The sequence below is a fragment of the Pleurodeles waltl genome, chromosome 5 (genome assembly GCF_031143425.1).
Source record: "Pleurodeles waltl isolate 20211129_DDA chromosome 5, aPleWal1.hap1.20221129, whole genome shotgun sequence".
In the NCBI taxonomy this organism is placed as follows: Eukaryota; Metazoa; Chordata; class Amphibia; order Caudata; family Salamandridae; genus Pleurodeles; species Pleurodeles waltl.
Genome location: NC_090444.1, coordinates 1,288,656,127 through 1,288,671,375, shown reverse-complemented (window position 1 = coordinate 1,288,671,375; position 15,249 = coordinate 1,288,656,127).

The following is a 15,249-nucleotide window of genomic DNA, read 5'->3' as shown; positions in this document are numbered from 1 at the left end:
TTGTGTGGTAATCCTACCCAGATAAACACTAGTAAGGCAGAGCAGTATTTTCTAGGGATGCTATTGCCTCATCAATCTGAGCTCCATATCTCAGACTGAGGGAGGACAGTGTAGCAATACCCTTTATTTTCCCATTAGAAATTGTGAAACTCGAAATCATACACTTTTTAGCTAGACAGATTCTGGCGTCTTTATCTTGGGAAAATAGCACAGGGAAAATGTAGCGGGTATGATAATTATCTCAAAACCGAGGATCCCAGTTAATCTGAAAACTCCTCTTTGCACATAAATCAGCATTTACACATGACTGAAGATGCTGTCCTGAGTGGATTGCACTAAAAGTAAAATCGGCACCCATTGACATTCAACCCACAGACCTACCCTACCACCATGGAAATATACAGCTGGAATGGTCGGTCAGGTGTACAGCAATATATACTTTGTTTTCGCTATGCAGATACCTTCAATATCTGCTCTGCTATGTGAAAGCCCACCCGCTAATCATATAAACCCATTTTCTAACTTATTGTTAATGATTGAGTCATGTTACAAGCTGAATTTGCTTTACACTGAACAGTGTCCTTCATTTTTATCAGCTCTTCATTGCTCGGAAAACATGATTCCCAATTCGAAGTATACTTTTCATCCTACTACGTATTGACATACCTTAATGGCAGCACATGCATTCTTTTGCATGCATGCAATACAAATATATTTCAATAGAACCCACACAAAGAGGTTAATGAATCCTATCACATTTTTGCCTAAATACATACCCCTAACTCTTAATTACCACTAAGAGGTAAGAACAATACCTCACATGGATCATGTATATATAACTACACTAATGCAAGGCCCTAGTTCGAAAAGATGCTCTCGATGCTTGCATATGGATGCTGTGGATGCTGTAGAGACGGTAAGAAATCAATTTCAATATAGCACATGAATGGGCTCTCAGTTTTTAAAATAAATTATTTCAAAGTGGAGTGGTTAATTGTTAATATCAACAACAGCTCAAATGAAAAGAGCTGGCTTCACTACAGTCAGTCACTTATTAGCCTCATCCTAGCATTCAGAGACACATCAATGACCTACAATAACTATTCTGAATATATAAACAAAATGTCCTCACAACACAAACCCTCTTCAGAAACAAACACAAAAGCAGGTGTTTTTAGTCACCTAGAAAACGCTTTTTCTCATGATAATTGCTCTAATTTGTACTCCAAATAAGGCCCTTTGTCCCTAATTAGGTTGACTCACAAATGCACTACCTTCATATTTAAACTGAAAAGATTCCAACTTTTTTTAAAGGGTAGAGAGGAGTAATTTTTAGGATATGAGCTTCTGTTTGAGTTTCTGCACTCTGTATGAAAAAAGACAAACTGGTCCTCTGATAGGTTACATTTGATCCAATTGTGGTAGCTGCGCCTGACCATAAGGGCATTGCTCATAGGCAACACAAGAGCAAACCAAAGGAAAAAGAAGTCATCCAAAGAAATAAAAATCTTCAATGCCGATGCTAAGGTTAAGTAAAAAGATAAAACTGTGATGAAAAAAAGTTGAAAAATAGAGAGGAATGATTAATGTGCTCAGAGTTTTGAAAAAGGAAACGTTGATGCGCTAGGGGTTGCCTAGTTTCAACACAGGCACCCTTGCACCATGATGCAAAGGTGCCTGCATTGTAAGAAGGATTGTTTTTGTACAGGAAAAGGCACCTTCCCGCACAGAAACAATCCTGGGAGGCCTTTCCCTCTTTCTATGTGTGCAGCAGATTGCAGCACACAAGAAAGAGGAAAAAAATGAGAAGAAATAAAGATATTTCTCCTCGTATGCCTCTCTTGGGGAGGCATATCTTTTTTGGCACGTTCTCAGGTTTACCAGGTTTATGTGGGAACACCCATGCAATGCCCATGGAAACCTCCTTTCCACAGAGTAATGCAACACAGCGATTTGCACTGTGTTGCCTTAATCCAGATATTTAAACCATAAAAAGCCATGCAAAGTGGCTTTGCATGGCTTCAAAAATCTGACTTAGAGGTTTGCGTCACACATGTACCACATTGCGTGGTGCAGGAATGATGCAAAGATCTCATAAATAGGCCCCTCGGTGTATGTTCCAACAGTCCTCTTGGTTCCATTGTCCTGTGTACGGGATACCTCCACTACTGGGAACACTGGTTTATTGTGTGGACATCAGCAGGTATAGTGCTGGTGGGGCTGCCTTTTTCAGGCAGAAAAAGCCTGGAAATGTCCATTATATGTTGTAGGATGACTGGCAGCACTTGGTGGACATTAGTGGTTTTATTTCAGAAGGTATAATACAGGGCATAATGGCATCTCCGCCTTGTAGCTATGGCCTGGTGGATCTGCTGTCATTGTTGTTTCCCCTGAAGTTGGACTCTGTCATGGAGGTGGGAGCTGCTTAGGCAGTATAAGAGTCAGCTGTACGGTAATTGGCCTGCCAAAGTTGAAAAGAGGTCCTAAGCATCCTGCAGAGGTATGGCTCAGCTATATACACCCAAACTGATGACTCACACTTGCATGCAGTTGAATGGAAGTGGTGAATATTTTGTGTTGGAAGATGTTACTTTCACACTGCTAAAACAGTATGGCATAATGAAATATCAAGCTGGTCTGACTTCAAGTTTATATCTAAATGCAGCGTTAGTAGTTCGGAGGAGTGTTGCAGAAGTGATTGGTAAACACTGAACATCTGGTTGAGAACACTCTGTCCCAGATTTACTAGTTTCTCAATCAACACAGTGCTGTAAAAATTGCTTTGCTGCACAAAAAAACAGCGTAGCACCATATTTAGTAAATTTGGCCTGCTGCTAATGTAATCTACAGTTCTGGTGCACAAACAGACTGCCTTGCGTGACGAACAGCCTCACAATATGCCTAGCATATTGAAAGCATTCCGTTACCATATAATGTCCTATGTCTAGACATACTGATACAGATCCTGCACATTGGATATATGCTGTGTACTGCAGCACACTTGCAGTAAGTCAGTGTTCTGTAGACAAGACCACATTGTTCCTTGTTTACACCTGCTTCCAGCAGACATTTGTTTTTGATGCAAAGCCTGATCTGGCTTTGTATGCAGATTGAGATTTTTGTAAGGGCCTATGTGTGTTTGTGTTAAACTACCCCAGTAATGCCACAGTAATACTTCAATAAGACTCACCTCATGGAAAGCAACAATGAGTGATACAAGGCAGCTCACATCAGTTTTTGCCCTGGGGAAAGGGCACTTTTGCAGCTCAAAACACCTTTTGTGCTGATAGTAAATACCATGCATGACTTTGTGTTGCTGTGGTGCTTTGCACTGGTGCATAGCCTCAGTAAAGTTGTGCATCCATGCTGCACCAGCGGGTAAAGTAAGCCCAATATGTATTGCATGAAAAAAATGTCTTCATACGTTGAAAATGTGAAGGTGTTCAGAACAACCCAGTAGGATGAAGTTAAAGGTGGTGCAACCTTCAGGTAGGACCCCAGTGAACACACTGTGTGAAGACTAAATAGCTCTGAGTAGAAGAGAGTTGCACAGCTTTCTGAAATGTGTCCCTCTTTGTATGTTCATCCTTATTCCCGTAGTCTTAAAGAACCAACAAATAGTAAGGTTCCTTTTCTGCAAAAAAGTCAAAATGTCTGCCAAGAAAAATGTTTAAAGCAAATATATTTTCAAAAGATGGTCTCTTCTCAAGACTGTTCATGGCAGTTCAGATGATCTCAGTCCATCTGAATAACAGTTAATTCACAAACTGATAGTAGTCTTCCTGTTTTAGAAGATGTATCAACAATCCATGGCAGACCTGGTGCACCACACAGCCTCAAAACTGGCTATCCTTCAAATTGTTCAACTGCTCGCTCTGCTAGAACATCTTGCTTAAAGCATAAAGGCATCCTGGAGGCAGGGTCTTCATTTGGTAATTAGTTGTTAGCCATAGACGTTTTTGCCTCTGCTTCCCTCAAGACATTTTCTTCATGAAGAAAGGATGAGCCCTGAATTTGTAATCAGAGGCATATAAGCCACATCTTACTGTCCTGAGACAACAATCCACCTGTAATGACAGAGATATCTTCCCTTGTTGTACTTTTCCAGGTGAAAGGCTGGCTGTGCAGTGAAATTATACCATGTAAGAAACTGTAATATTATTTCTGGAGGGTGACTGCTCACCTCAAAGAATGATCACACTCTTGTCAGAGTGAACCCTTGAATTCACTAAAATAACCCAAGCTTAACCATCTGGTAATTATGACACAAAGCAGACAGGCTTAATTTAAGGCAATATTTAAAGTTTTTATGCAGTACAATAACCTGTAATAAAGTGAAAACACCAAGCAATAAAAATCTCAAACTAAATTGGCAAAATAGAGAAAAACATAATGAGCAAAATTACACCACAACAACAAAAATACAATACGTGGAATGAGAGATATGAGTTATTAAATATTGGAGTTAAAAAGCGCTAACAGGTACAAAATGCCAATAGTAGTTAATGGTTGCAGTATACCGGGACACAAGCACGATTTGAGACAAACTGTGTTGGAGCCTTGGTTAATTACAGCAAGAAGTTTGGCCTAGGTGAAAGTCTGGAACATCTTCTTCGAGTGGGACAAGACTGAAATTGGGTCTGCTGCTATAAATCTGAAGGTCGGATAGTCGAAGCAGGTTTGTAAGGCCAACACAGAAAGGAACTTTGTTGTTTTTCTGAGGTGCTGGAGCCTTTCAGGGGGATTAATATGAAATCCAACCTGAGGCTGTTGAACTGTCAGTTGGGCACTTTTTGAGATAGGTCCCATTGACTCTGGAGTTCCAGGGCATTTTTTTTTTTTTAATGCAGTTTTTTTACCAGTGCTTTAGCAAACATAGGGTTAGACTTCTAAGCTCCCTTGTCCTTCAAGGGGTGGGACTAAAAAATCCCAGGAAGCCAGAGGGAGGCCAACAGCAAAGTCCAATCCAAATTTAAGTTGCCACTGGTCAGTTGGAAATTGTGAGAAAAAGGCATCTTGACGCTTTTTGTGTTCCTGTAGATATACAGGAGGTCATATAACTGAGCCTTGGAGCCCACTTTTTTGTTCTGGGTACAAGAGAGACCAGGTCCAGTCCTTCAAGGAACTCTCAGGACACAGACAGCAAGCCCATTCCTCTACAGTTCTTCCTCAGATCCAGAAAGTGTTCTGATGGGGTGCCTTGGGTGTCACATTTATTCCCTACACTAGCTAGTGGGTGAGGGTGACCTCTGGGTTACTCCAAACAGGCCCAGACTTCTATGTGTCGGTACATTTTAAAACTGGTGAACGTTTTCAGCCACACTAAAATTAGGCTCTGAGGGTTGTGGGTGTCTATGATAGTCACTAGTGTCCTTCCATGGCTAACTCTAAAATCCAATTTGAAGCCAGTCCTGCACCCACAATAAAGAGTTAGAGGTCTGTTAGGACAAAGGTAGGGTCCTATAGCAGCCAGACAGGGGATGCAGAAGAATTCTCCTGGCACCCTCTCTCTCCTGTTCAAGTGAGTTAAAGTATTATATTTGTCTCAAACAAACTGTCAGGCATGATTTGACACTGTAGTTACTGTAGTGCTAAAAGACATGTCTATAGACCCCAGTCTAAAGATTTTGCAGGGTTCACATCATTTTTCTCTGACCATTCTGGCCACCAATTGTGTAGTTTCTGGGAGGAATTCAACGCTTCATTCACACCTCATTCAAGGCTGAGCACAGGCTGGGTGTTAATGGAGGCTAGTGCTAATTAGCCTTCAGAAAGCTCAGTAAGGTAAAGGGTAAATTTTTAAGTGTTACTTTTCCTTAATATTTATTAGGAATCCAACTCAACCATTGAACAGGGTTTTTAATAACTATTATAGATAGTGGTTTAATTATTTTTCTAGTTGGCTCCATTCCCATTTTATCAGTATTAATATTTTATACTGCACTTTGGTTTTCTGCTTGGAACAGCCTGGCTTGCTTCCACGAAAATTGCTTTTTGGGTTTTGCCACTGTAGAGACCTAGTATTAATGATTTTCTATCTGTCAAACCTTTACACACCATGCTCCCGCCAATCTCGAAATAAAGCCCTCCTATATAATATCTCCCAGTTTATTTTTCAAGACCAGGTTAAAAGAAAAGTAATTCCAAAAGTTGGGTCTTCTGAGTATATGAGCAATTTCTGTGACTTTGGACTTCTACTTCTTCCTTGTGTTTAGGATTCATGGATACAACAGTGATGTACCAGATCTGTTGGGAGGGGTTTATTAGTCTTGATGTTTCCTTCCATGTCTGTATGTTGAGTTTCAATGACTTAATAGGGCTACTACCATATTCTTACCCGGAGCTTTCTTGTACAAGCCAAAGCTATTAGGTGCATTTGTGCAACTTGGTCCATACAAAAATGAGACCATAACTCGCACAACTCAAAGGGAGAGTTGGCATCCTTACATTTCATTGTGTGGGTGATAGCCATCAGCGAGTCTGGCATCTCACATTTAAACACTACGGCACCATTTGACGTACTATTTAAATTATTAATTTGACAATAATAATGTCTCCTAGAGAACTTCATTCTTACATAGCAGTTTTCAAAATACACCTTCTTTCCCTCATAAATTGATCATAAGCTGATGCTGAGAAGGAGATCCCTTCTATCACATTATGAAGTAAAGACCTTTATTGGGATGTACATGGGTCAGCTTGCCCTTCCGACTGGTTTCTTCATTATCTGGAAATCATTAAAAAGCATGGGACGTGCCATTTGCATGGTGATCTCCAAAAGGTGAGTGCCTGGGCAGTTAATATGCACATGTACCATATTATATATAGCTAATCAGGAGAACCTGGCTAATTGCCCAACTCCTACAGGTGTGTCTACTCACATCAGAACTGCTGTAAACTAAGGGCGCGTTTGTTTTCCTCTGTAAATAAGGTGGGGAAGATGTGCTGCTGCCCATTAAGATCCCAATTCTGAGTAAGGGGCTAAATCATGATACCTACAAAAATCTCTTTTTTCACAGGAACAAGAATTATACATTTTACACCTACATCTCACCACCGAAAATGTCACCCATTTAAATATTTGAAGGTCAAACCACAGGGTGTGCTTAAACCTACAAAATATTGACTGTACCATGCACATCTGCGCTACCACAGGGCACAGCCATACACCTGTTTTGTGCGCTTCCATACCTAAAGTTCATACATTTAACTGAGAATTTCTCCAAATGAGCAGCAGACTGCACAGTTCCGGAACATTGACCAGCAGTAGGCTTTCTGTTTCTGAGCTGTGATGTCTGCAACAAATGCACTAACTAGGAGACATTTTGGCCCATATTTAAACTTTTTTAGCGCTGCATTTGCGCCGCTTTTTGACGCAAAAGCGGCGCATACTTACAAAATACAATTGTGTAAGTGTGCAACGCTTTTGCGTCAAAAAATGATGCAAATGCAGCGCAAAAAATGTATAAATATGAGCCTTTGAGTTAATTGCATAAGCTTTAGAGAGTGCAATTACATAATAACAGGCACACGCATGTGCCCTACGCAAGGGAACACGTTCATCATACAGCCCTAGAGATTTGCACATGATATGTTGGCGCAATGCGTAATGTGTAAAATAGCCTTATTCCTGTTTGATTAGTACATCACATTTTGTTGTTTTCCAGGAAAGTGTGCTTTATAGGAAAATTCTAAGGGCCTGATTTAAGAAAAGTATATTTTGTAAGTTTGCGCCCCTTTTAAGTCCAAAAATTACGCTAAGGTGGCGCAAACCTTTCATACATTAGGCCACGAATGTCCTAATAATGAGCTTTTCACTGAAACAGAAGAAAGATAATGACACATTTACCTATGGCCATCTCTTTTATTTTCATTGCTATTACATTGGGGAGGTGATCAGTGTGTTTTTGAGGTCAGTTTAAGATTAAACAACTTTGAGCAAACTCGCACCTGAGTGGAAAGGATAAGAAATGCATGCGTGTAGAAAAACAAGATCTCTACTGAACGCTTTGTTTAGTGCAGGTTGTGTTCTTGTGAGGTGATGTTTTTGTCATTCTTTTGAAATAAAAAACGCACTCTGCATTCGAATGTAGGCCCATATTTATACCTTTTTGTGCAGTATTTGCGCCATTTTTTTATGCAAAAGCAGCGAAAACTCACAAACTATCATTGTATTTTGTAAATTTCCACCCCTTTTGCGTTAAAAAAAAATGACACGAATGTGGCACAAAAAAAAGTATAAATATGGGCCTTAATTTAGTGGGGGTTAACATTTTCTAGTCTTTGTTCAACATAATACTTTTTTCATATATTAGAAAGAAGGTTATGTTCAACTAATCCGTGTCAGCAGTGCTCTGGTGAGGGTTTTGTGAGCAAAGGCTTATGGAATTCAGACATCCTTGTGCCGATTGCACTGTACAATGTTATTAAAATAAGAACAGTCATGGTGATCTATTGTGATAAAAAACCTTTAATATTTTCTCACACCTCACGCTTACAGCAATCAGTGCAAAGTTGTTAATTTAACTTGCACTGCAGCACATTAATACTAATATGAAATTAATGCAGACATTTAACACCACATGAAACATATCTGGGGGCACTTCTTATTTTTACTGGTTCTTATAAAGTGATTAATGGGGTGATTAATTATTTTCATTATTTTAATTACACCGTGCCAGGGTGTATTTGTGAAAGGTTCTGCATGCTAATACCATGCTGTTATTCTGAATGTTTCTATTATTAGCTTAAGACCAATAAAATCAATGGAAAACAAAATAAATGTAGTAGCCTCACGAGAGAATACACGGATAATAGTACTATGCTATGTTAGGGCACCCTACAGAGTTATCATGACGCTTTAGAGGGGCTCTGTACACAGTGTATTTCACCCCATCCCCATCTTCAGAACATTTAGACATAATTACTGTTAGAAATGACATATCGTCATGCCCTCACAGTGATCCACATGCAATTCTAGTCATGTACTCTTTAGAAATCCAAAACCTTTGCCTCTAAATAACTACTCATCAGTTTCTTCCACCTCTCAGAATGTCAGACCACTAACTTTTACCTGATTCGCAGACTTTATGTCAGCAAAGCCTTCAGCATGGAATTTCCAGACCTCATCGGGACCTAAAGCATCATCTAATTCAATAATATCTTTCTCTTGGATTTAAAACTTACAGGCAATTCCTGAGAAAGACTATGAAAGGGGAACTATTGAATCCTCCCAACAACATAAACATCAAACAACCAATTGAACCATTCCAGACCAATATCAGCAATTACAATAAGGTCTTCTTGTCTGCTTCACAATCATGTAGTTTTCTTAATGAAGCAAGTTGACACTGGATTGGCCAGACTAATCCATCATCCAGATCATTGATCATCCCCATCAACCACTCACCATTGTCAATATAGACTCACCAGTCCACAGTACCACTCCTTCCAGGACTTGTACTTGAAATCTATCAGGCTAGAATGTATTATGCTGACAAACCCCAAGGCTAATGTTAGCTGCCTCCTACACTTAGTCAGCCTCATCCAGAAAGTCAACATTGACGTGCATTCCATTACGAAGGTGTACTCTGTAAAACCAACATTTATCGTAAAATACGGACAAGCTAGGACGAAGTTTTAACTACAACGGTATAATTTGCGTAATTTTGGAAATTTTGCATTACGCTTGTTACTCAAAATGCCCCAAATTACACCAGTATACCAGTTGCATTACTCCACTGCCATTTACTGTGAAAATATAGGCCCTGATTTATATTTTTTGACGCAAAACTGCGCGAATGCAGTTTTGTGTCAAAAAGTTTAACGCTGACTAGCAACATTTTTTAACGCCTCCCGGGCTTCATATTTATACTATGATGTTGGGTGGCGCTAAAAGGTTAGAGTCATTTTTCCGGACATTAACCATTGCGCCTTGTTGGGAAGCAACATTAAGTTAACGGGGGAAAAAGGACTCTAATCCGTTTTATGACATGTAAACGCGTCGCAAAACGGAAATGCACAATTTTTGCCCACAATAACCTCAAATACAGACGCAAATGGAAAAAACATTGCAAAGGAGAGGTAAAATGGACCCAGGAAGCCAAGCAAAACCCCAGAGAGACCCCAATCAACCAGGAACCAGCCAAGAGAATACAGACAAGACCCAGGAGTGGGAGAAGAAGAAGAGAAAGTGTTGTTTCAGTGCAGAGGAGCACGAAATACTGGTGAGAGAGGTGACAGAGCATCAACTCTTCATCACCTCAAAATTGCCAACTGGAAAGAGAGAGGCAATTTAGCAGCCAATAGTGGATAAGATTAACAGTGTGGCAGAGGTCAGGAGAACCGAAACCGAGTGCAAGAAACGCTGGCATGATTGCAAGCGAAGGACAACGTAAAAAATGACAAGGAACAGGAAGGCAGCACTTCAAACTGAAGGTGGACGTCCAGCACCACAAAAAGACTTAGAAGAGATGGAGGAGATGGTTGCAGAGGTCATCCCGGAGGAAACCGTTACAGGAATCGCAGGACAGGACAGCGCAGACTACCAAGAAACACCACAAATGCAGGTAAGTTGCATAGGGGACATTTATGCTAAAATGTCAAGTGCAAGAAGGGGGAGGCACATAGAACTCACACAATGCATGTCAAAGGAGTGCAGAGGGACACAATGCACATTAAGCAAGTTTCACCATGCTGACAAAAGCTACACATGTACCTACGCCTTGGAAGTGCCATGCACCATAACACATACACAACCTGGACATATGTTGAACACCAGGCCTAAATACCTACATGTACATACGCAGCACATGGGATGGATGGCGTGTATAAGCACTGTGCCACTGTTTGTGTCATCACAATATCCCTTGCATAAAGTCATATCAACACTACCAACACTACCAAGACCACTGCGACTAGATAGTCAATCAATACCATTCCTGGGGTAACGTCATGGTGGTATCCCTTGCAGTAACACCTCGCAACTGCCTTGTTTCATTGCCCAAGTGCATGTGTGCTGCATCTCACAGCACAGAAGTCATTGCAACTGTCCCATCAGTACCCAGACATGTGCCGGTGGCACCACCACACCACACATTGACAACACATCCACATGAGGCAGCCACCAGTCCTTCATGCAGTCAGGGTTCCCCCTGGGTGCAGGTAAAAATGAACTGAACAGGCGCTGGGGGAATAGCAAGCTGGTCATGTATCATTGGTAACATGCCACTTCCCAGACCAACTAAACTGCAACAGTGTTGAACCACACATCTTGCCACTACCATCTGTGCTGTTGGGTGTTGTCAAACAGACAATGGCAGCCAGGTCAGAGGAAACACCACACACACCATAGGATGAAGATGTGGAACAGATCATCTTTACCCGTAGGAGTTGCCGGTAGCACCAGCCCCTGAAACATAGGCAGTGTTTTCCTTTGTCCTGTTCTTGACATCAAGCCAGTGTTAGCACAGTGGAGATATGCACTCTTCACCGACATACTGTTGATCTTTCTGCTATGGACTGCAATTGTCTGTCACTTTTCAATTGGCAATTTATGTTCCCCTGCACTGAATGACACTTTACCAAAGCATGTCCCATGACATGTCCCTCAATCCTGGACTTGTGTGGTGCCGCAATTGTATGGATTTCACTAGTGGGGTCACAGATCTGGATATTGTAAATATTGCACTACAACACTTGTAAATAAACACCACCTTCACAACCAGCGTATCTTTATTGTAACACATCTACTACACTTAGGAATTGTGATGTGTGTAACATGTCTTTAGTCACAGAGTGTCAGTACAAGAGTGCAGGAGTATGGGGGCACATATCTACACACAAGGTACCTACATGATGAATGTCAATGCTGGTCTCATCCTCTAAAAGCAATTCACTGAGTATGTCAAAAATGTTGAACACATGTATGCTTCACCCACTACATACGGCAGGAATGTCTGTGAAACAGTTCTCAGGCAATATTGTCAGCTGGGAGTACCAGTAGAACACATTGGTGTGAAACAGAGGGACTCAACCTCATCTGTAATTGGCACTGGTCAGTTTAGCAGTATAGATATGAAATGGTGGCTGTTGTCAGATGTCCCACAGTGACCAACATTCCGACACAGGACCCAAACAATGACAGCTAAATTACCACACCTACCTGTCAAATACATGGTTAACATAGTCACCTTGAGTGGTGGCTACACTGGATGGCAGCTGCATAGACAAGTAGATGTGTTGTAGCTGCCAATGTGACAACTCAGTTGTAAGAAGATGATGAACATGTCAAGAGAGAGATCTGGAGGAAGGACGGAAGCCCTAGGCCAACACACAATTTTCACTGTACACTCATGGGGAGACCCTGAGGCCCAGGCATGAGGCACATGAAGTAAGGGAGTACCCAAAGATTTTTTAATAAGAATTAAACTAAACTAAAAAGAATGAAGAACACTTAACCTAACCTATCCTAACTATACATAACCAACAACTGACTCTAACTACCCTATGCTAAACTTACCTAACACATATAACAACACACTCTAAACATTGGACCCCCACCCCGTTATATCACAAGACACATGCAGGACATAATATACTAAACTACACATATACAACCTATATCTAAACAAATATATATTTTTTGGGCATTTAAAAATAAATAAATATATACAGCACATAAATGCCCCAACATTACCCGCCACCCACCTGCCCACAAAGTAACATATAAAAAGTAGAAAACCCATTCTCCAAACCTACTTATCCTAACTAAACTACTAACCTAACCTAGCACTAACCCTGTAAAACCCACTATAAAACCTCAAAACAAATGAGGAGGGAGGGGACAGAACTGGGGGGGCAGTCATTAAGCCAATTACAGATTGGCCCTCTTGAGTTTCCTTTTTATGAACTTCAGTCTCTTTGTGTTCTTCTCTACATCCTTCTCCAGACTGTCCAACTTTTTAAGGACCAGTGTCACTTCCCTCTGTAGCTCCTTTATTGCATTCAAGTCCATGGCAGCAGGTGGGGTAAACTGTGTGCACAGATGTTGAGGGTTTAGCAGCTGGGGCTGTAGTGATGGTGGCAGCTGTGCCCCCCTGCACAGCTGGGGTGCTTGGTCCTCTCTGTGTGGCCAGTTTGAGTCCCCCTTGGGTGAATGCCCCCCCCAATCCCTGGTGGATCGCTCTCTGCAATGTCGGCATGCCATCCTCTGGAACCCAGATTCCACTGCTAGGATGTGCTATAGCTGACTTCCCTCTTCTGAAATGCCCACAGTTCCTTATTGTTCATGTTGGCAGCTGTTAAATTGAGACAGGCAACCATCAGTGTCAGCATTGTGTGGAGTATGCACAGATCATTAGCTTACACTCTACATCTAATTGCACATGCGCTTCATCTCATTTTCCAGATAAAACAATGGCCCTGATAAATACAATGGCACCGCTGTCTTAGCTTCATTTCATTGACACCAAAGTGACGCACAACAAGATTAGGAACCAAACCAAATTAGGTGTGCATTGATTTTGTGCCATGTGCAACAATGAAAAGACAGCGTCAACTTCACATAGATCAGGCCCAATATTCCTCATCATCTGTGTCAATTTTCAACCATACATCACCAGTAACTTGAATATGTTTTTGGGAGTATGGGATGCAGATGGTAACCATAAGGGGTCAGTGTTTAAGGTACACATGCCAGCCTGATCAAAATGACTGTCACCTATACTGTGAGCATCATATCTACCTACAAATGTATTGCTCCTCTCCGCCTGTGCCTCAGGGGGGATGGCCATTAAAGCTATCATCTCAACTGTCCAGGTCATCCACCATGGCATCCCCAGTCATACATGGAGTCAGGGAGAGGACCATATGTGAGGAGGGCTGCCAACTAGAAAGCTGGTATCCATAGCTCTATCACATCTACATTCATGGATCCAGTGTAGACACCCATCAATACCTAATCTGCCAATACTATTCCTTACACACCCATATTCATGCCAGCACACGTCTGGCCTTGACCTGCATGCATGCCTATTACATTCCACATAAGTGTCACATATATAGAGTACAAAATATGGGGCACCATGCTGGGGGACAATTGCCTATCCAGTCCTACATATACATTATAATACAGGGATGCATCAATTTGTGTTCAAAATGGTGCATCACTGTGTTGTGAGAATGACGGTGTGTCCCAGTGCCAATATTCTCACAGCGGTGCACTTCTTAGTCACATATAGGCCTGCATGTGGCTTGTTATCACCTTGTTTACATGATGTCTGCCCATTGAGCACCACAAGCCTCACAAGATATGACTCTCTGCTCGTGGATGGGGAACCCTTAAATAGGACACAATGTCACCATCCAGCCTACTTTGATATCTGATCATTTGACAGCTCATCACTTCTAGCATTGTGTGCAACACACATGACTCACTCACACAAAACCCTCAATCACTACACAGGACAGACATTAGCCAACTTACTGGATACATCTGGGTCCTCAAATCTTGACAATTTGCCGATGGTGTATGGGGGAGGTCTATCTTTAAGATATGGATGGAAAACCATGCTTAGTGTCATATCACTGTCACTACTAGTGGACAACATTTTACAGTGTGTACTATTTTAGAGGAGTGAGCTAGTTATCCTGGTGTAAGACAGTGCAACAGATACACCACTGCAAACTCACTATGACACTGACACTCAGGTGAGTGAGAGCCACACATCTGCACACTTACACTGGGCCTGGGACTCAAGTGGCGCTGCACCCTGCAGCAACCATATGTGGCCAATCTATAGATGGAACTCCATAGTATGAGGGGGAGTTGGGTGACAAATACGTGACACTACCCTGGTGCTCTGCAAGACAACTGACTCAGGTATTCTAGCTTTTCCTGCCAGGCACCCTGAGGCACTTTGTGATGGACATGCGGCTCAATTTTTAGTCTGCAATGATCGTGCATTGAGTAATCCATGACTGATGTGGCAAAGTTGTCTGATGGTATCAAATGCCCATTGCCAGTGCCCCCTAAGGCGGGTATGCCCCCTTTGCTAACATAATAGCAGGGATCATGTGTGTGAAATGATGACAATGTAGCGCTATACATGGATTGCCCTTCTTTGTTGTCACAATACAGTTAAATATGGTATGCTGGCAGTGTCTTCTTTTATCATGCATGACACTATGCTGGGGCACAGGTGTTGCCATGGCTCCTAAAATGTGTGACTTAGGCCCTCATTTCGACCT